The sequence below is a fragment of the Macadamia integrifolia genome, unplaced genomic scaffold, assembly GCF_013358625.1.
Source record: "Macadamia integrifolia cultivar HAES 741 unplaced genomic scaffold, SCU_Mint_v3 scaffold275, whole genome shotgun sequence".
Taxonomy (NCBI): domain Eukaryota; kingdom Viridiplantae; phylum Streptophyta; class Magnoliopsida; order Proteales; family Proteaceae; genus Macadamia; species Macadamia integrifolia.
In genome coordinates, this window is record NW_024868933.1 from 157,575 (window position 1) to 163,787 (window position 6,213).

Sequence of the window (6,213 nt, forward strand, 5' to 3'; positions counted from 1 at the left end):
TGCCCAACGGGAAAGGGAGGGAGGAAAGACTAGATGTTAGCTAGGGGGGAGGGGGAAGAGGGAGGAGGGGATCAGCCTCTATTGTAGATAATGGAAGAGGTGGTGGTATTCCTACCTAAACCATATGAGTAAATGATCCCGAGACTAATAACATGGAGGAGAACACTTAAAAGATGCCAAGGATTAAGCTAAAGGGAAGTAGAACTACCATTGCCAATGGAGTAGGATATGGAACTCATAGCAATGGGTCTCAAGTTGAGAATACCACGCCAAATCCAAGAGGAATCTGGGCGGGGCGAAATGGTCTAAAGGGAGCATGTTTAAGGAGGTAAAAATAGACCCATGTGACCCAAATACTGTTATGTTTAGTCACAATATTCCAGATAAGCTTTATGATGCCCGCTCAGTTAATATTTTTGATGCGCCTTAGGCCGAGGCCACCTTCAAATATGGGGGAAACAAACATGTTTCCAACGGATAGGATGTAAGAACTTGCTAGAATTAGTGGAATGAGGGAGAACTAGGCCAGATCTATAACTAACTAATAACCTCCTACTACTATATTTCAAGAAGTTGTGAATAAGAGGGTCAACCCAAGGGGGTAGCACAGTTGGTGAGCAATGAACTTGGTACGAGCCGTAAACTCGGTCGTCTTAAGTTCGACTCCCACTAGGCACACCTTGGGCCACTCACATGGGGGTGTTTAGTGCTATTCGCTGTTGTCAGTGAAAGTTAAATAATTTTCATTCAACCCCGGTATGACCCGGTCCATGCCATTGTGGGGTCAGTGTGGACCCATGGGACTAGTCAGGACGAAGGCCTGGATACTTGTCGTTAGCAAAAAAAAAAAAAAAAAAAAATGGGAACAAGAGGATCCATTGAACAAGTGATCTTTTGAACTGCCTAGCTGTTGAGCCACAGGCTCATCCCCAATAGGAATCAATTATATATATATATATATATATAAAAGAATCATTGTTAGTAAAATGATGAAGACATCGTTTAAATGAAAATTAAATGAGAACGCACAACTGTGCAACTAATACCGATGAAACCCTTATCCATATATATATATATATACTTTAGTAATTAAAGCAGATAAGATATAACATTAATGTCACGGTTAACAGTGTTACTGTAGAGCTTATTGTTCATAGCCCTTATGGCTAAGTTGTTTAGAATGAGAACTAGATCGTTATTAGGCTTGAGCTAAAAAATGGTTTAAAAAATATATTGTGGACATCAAGTAGCAGTGGTAATGAGCTCCAAGGCCACAATTTGATGCTCCCCTAAGAAAATAGATCTTCTATCTTTTTAGAATCATTCTAGATCTTTTCTATCCTCTATCCTCGATCCTTTATCCTCCATCTAATGTTTGCTTCATCCCATAGAGTATGCCATATATATATACTCGACCTGCATTCTATATCCGTTAGCAATAACCAAATTTTGAGTGGTCTTCTCAAAGTGTTTAGAAGGTACAAGTCCTTCATTAATACAGTTTATATCTACGCCTGAGTCAATTAAGGCGATAGTCTTTAGGCTAAACTCATGATTAACAACGATGTCAATCATCACATGTCATCGATGAGTTTGAATCTGTTGGATTGTTAAGACTAGCGTCATCAGAAGAAACTGCAACATGAGTCGCAGAGGTACTAGCTACTATGTTTTGAGTTGCTAGTAAATCCTTGAAGGAAGCTTCTTCGTCAGAATCTTGTTCAATAACCTGTTGTGTATTATAAAGTTCAAGAATCTGAATTCTTTGTTTACGATCTCGAACTTAAGTTTTAACTTCATTGAGGTCCTTACGCAGTTCCTGAATAGTAGGTTCTCGGGTAAGAGAAGTAGCTTTAACCTGATTGATTATAGTCTTAAAACTATAATCTTGAACCGTAGACTTAGGAGGAACTGGGCTAGGCCTAGTATCATCCTTAACTAAGGTGATATACTCATGTAAGAGTTGAGCCTTAGTTGTAGGATCAATTACATGGTCAATGGTTTTTAGAAAAAATGATTCTTCAGATGAGAAAACCATCATATCATTTTCCTTTAGCATAACCTAATAAGGATCACAACTACAGTAGGGAGTCTGAGATTTAGACTCAGAAGAATCACTATCGAACTCAAGTTGAGCAATATCTTGATATGAGTTGGACTTAGAGTCTGAGGAGCTATATAGCAAAACCTTTCCAAGATTTTACTTCTGAGAGTCATCAATTTCTAAAGCATTAATTCTGGCTTTAGTTCGACAGTTATTCTTATAATGTCTTATTTTTTCACATTTATAACAAATAGGAGGTTTGGCGAGAAAAGTGTTTTGAGGACGAGATTTTAAAAAGCGTTTCTTGAAGAAGCGCTTAGATTTAGCTTTATAGTGTTTGGCCTGGTATTTAGGCTTGGAAAACTTAGAGAGTTTCTTATGGGTTTTCTTGGAGTTTGAAAGATGAATTTTTTCAAACCCAAATTGTTCGCAGAAATCTCTAAGTTCTCTAAATCCAGCTTGTCTTTCTTTAGATAGTTGTTTTTTGAGTTTTAGGTCTGTACAGAGTTGAAGACCTTCATTGCATATTTCGGCAGCTAGTTCCCCGTAGGTGTATTACTCGAAGGGAATAGTGTCATTATGCTTTGTTTTAAGCCTATACCTTACCTTTTGAGCAAATAAAGGAGGTAGACCAGAGATGAACTTTTCTTTCCATACGGAATTGTTGCAGTCCTCTCTAGAAAAGACTTTAGCAAAAAAGATGTCTCTATACCATCTATAATGAGATAGTGTAGGACAACGAAGATTCATTAATTGTTCTCTTATTCGATCAGCTAGAATTTCAGCTGGTCCAACAAAATGAAGAGTCATAGTGTAGACCAAAGTATTAATTTAGGCTACCAAGAAATCTTTGGAGTTAAGTCTTGTCTGTTATTTCATCAGAAAATTTATCTGCAAACTGAATAGCTCGATCAATGGGAATAATTGATCCAAAAGAGATGTAATGTCCCAAGAATAGAACTTTAGTTTGAGATAAACTTATTTTCTTTCCAGAAAAAACAAGTCCTGCTTGACGAATAACAGAAAAGAAAAGATTTAAATGTTTCCAATGTTAAGAAATATCCTGGGAATATATAAGAACATCATCAATATACATAATTATAAACTACAAATATTGATTAAAAATTTGATTCATAATGTTTTGAAATTCAGATGGAGCATTTTTGAGTCCAAAAGGCATAATTTCATAAAGGATAAAAAATTGAACGAAGAGAGCCAGAGAATCCAGAGGTTAATTGAAGTCTTTAAACTTGATAACGGACTGATGAAGAGCTATTGGAAGGAACTCAACTGGAGGTGGTCCCCACATAAAGAACCATTAGAGAAACCAGTTCGGCACGCCTAATAAGGTGTGTTGAAGTCGAAACTTCGCAGACTTAGGAGGAACTGGGCTATGCCTAGTGTTATCCTTAACTAAGGTGATATACTCATGTAAGAGTTGAGCCTTAGTTATAGGATCAGTTACCTGGTCAATGGTTTTTAGAAGAAATGATTCTTTAGATGAGAGAACCATCAAACCATTTTCCTTTAACATAGCCTGATAAGGATCACAACTACAATAGGGAATCTGAGATTTAGACTCAGAAGAATCACTATCGAACTCAAGTTGAGCAATATCTTGATCTGAGTTGGACTCAGAGTCTGACTTAGAGTCAGAGGAGCTATATAGCAAAACCTTTTCAAGATTTTGCTTCTAAGAGTCATCAATTTCTAAAGCGTTAATTCTAACTTTAGTTCGACAATTATTCTTATAATGTCCTATTTTTCCACATTTATAACAAACATGAGGTTTGGCAGGAAAAGTGTTTTGAGGGCGAGATTTTGAAAAGCATTTCTTGAAGAAGCGCTTAGATTTAGCTTTCTAGTGTTTGGCCTGGTATTTAGGCTTGGAAAACTTAGAGAGTTTTTTATGGATTTTCTTGGAGTTTGGAAGACGAACCTTTTTAAACCCAAATTGTTCACAGAAATTTTCAAGTTCTCTAAATATAGCTTTTCTCTTTTTAGACAGTTGTTTTTTGAGTTTTAGGTCTGTATAGAGTTGAAGACCTTCATTGCATATTTCGGCAACTAGTTCCCCGTAGGTGTATTGCTCGAATGAAATAGTACCATTATGCTTTGCTTTAAGTCTATAGCTTACATTTTGAGCAAATAAAGGAGGTAGACCAGAGACGAACTTTTCTTTCCATATGGAATTGTTGCAGTCCTCTCTAGAAAAGACTTTAGCAAAAAAGACGCCTCTATACCATCTATAATGAGATAGTGTAGGATGTAGACACCGAATTTTGTCATCCCCCGGCAATGATGACAATATGAAGAATTACATGTTAGACATTTTAGACTTGGAGAATTTTCAAGCTTAAAGTAGAAAATGACCATTTTCTCCCTATAAACTTTTAGAAGAAAATGTTTTCAAAAATTATAATTTGATGTTATGGATTATTGTCGTTTGTCCCCTCCAGTCGGACATTACACTTTGATGTGAGAACTATCCGAATCGATGCTCGATTCTCTCTTTCATTATCTGATCTGGGTCCCTACTTTATGCATATTTTTGTAAAGGTTCCTAGTCGATACCACAATCGTGTCTCACATCATTGGATAGTGCTCGGACTGAGCTTTCTAACGATATATTACACGTCAAATTCTGACTAACGGTTTGAAAGATATGACCCCAGAAAGTTGACTCCAAAGTTCGGTATCAGATTCTATTCCGAGCAACCAAGGAGTGCCACATGGCGCCCAAACCCCTTTGTCCAAAAGCAAGCCTTTTTGAACAATTCTCTCTAGTGTTTTTTGTTCCACATTGAAAATAAGAGAGAATTGTCTCAAGTCCCAAGGCTATAAGTATAACCCTTCCTCTCTTCCAAAAGGGGGAGGAGAAAATTTGGGAGAAGGAATATGGCCCCATGAAGGTTTTTGCTAATTCCCTCTCTCTAAATAAAGAATCCCTTCAAGTATAAAATTTTGAATGTGTAATCCTTCCTTGAGCCGGGAGATCTAGTCCGGTTCGGTTCGATTTTGGGTTTGAAGCACAAGGGTTATCTCCCCTTGTTTCTTGATTAAAGCCGGGTTTAAGGTATTTTTCTTCTCGTAATTGTAATTTGGAACTAGTTTGTCTAATTTAATAGATTAGTTTCTAATTTATTAATAATTGATTTATTTAGATTAATTATATTTAATTAGTTTCAGTTTGGTTCAATACGATTTATTAGATGTGAATTGATTTATTCCGGTCCAATTAAAGGTATTTAGGTTTAATTGATTCTTTTAGATTAATTAGGTTTAATCGGTTTTTTTTTTATTTAACATGTTTACTTAAGTAGATTTGATTTGGTTTAGTTTTTTTTAAATTGTTTTTTGTTCTTTTAATCTAGACCCTTAGATTAGGATCTCAACCCTAACCCAATCCCCATCTCTAATCTTCCATCTTTCTTCTCCAGCCGCCCCTCTCTCTCCTTCTCCTTCTCCATCTCCATCTCCACCATCGATGCCCCTTCATCGGAGTTTGGGAAATTGGGGGAGTTTGATACAAGTGGGAAAAAGAATCAGTTCCAAATTAGTGGAGAAAATAAATTTACCGATTCTTATCAAGTTGATAGTTGTGGAGGTGTTTTTCATACAACATCCCCTTTTCTTTTCTTATGCAACCAAGAACCCAAAGGTTGCAAAGTAATTTTACTTCGGAGCTTGGGCTTGGGCTTTGGTAACTTGAAGGCAATGGCTGAGAACATTCCTCTAGGATTTGTAGAAGGTGACTCCTCTGAACCTGCAACAAGGATTAAAGTATCGGTATCGGTCGCCATATCGGTTGGCCAAAATTAAGATACGTATCGGAGAGTGTCGTATCATATCGGAGATACACTAAGATACGCTAAAGATACACACATAAATGGATAGTAAACATTTTTTTAAACACTTTTTGTCACACCCCGTTCACATTGAACCGGAGCGGTGACCGAGTTAACACCGGTTAACCCAAACCTGCCAGGATGATCAGATACTGTATTCCACCACAGCATACACACACTAACGTCAATTCATCAGATCAGCGGAAGACTAAGTTTTACCTGTAAATAATTCCCATATACTTGATACCCAAATGGTGATACAATAATTATATACATTTGGGCCCGAAGGCATGATATATACACAAAAAGAATAAAGTTGAA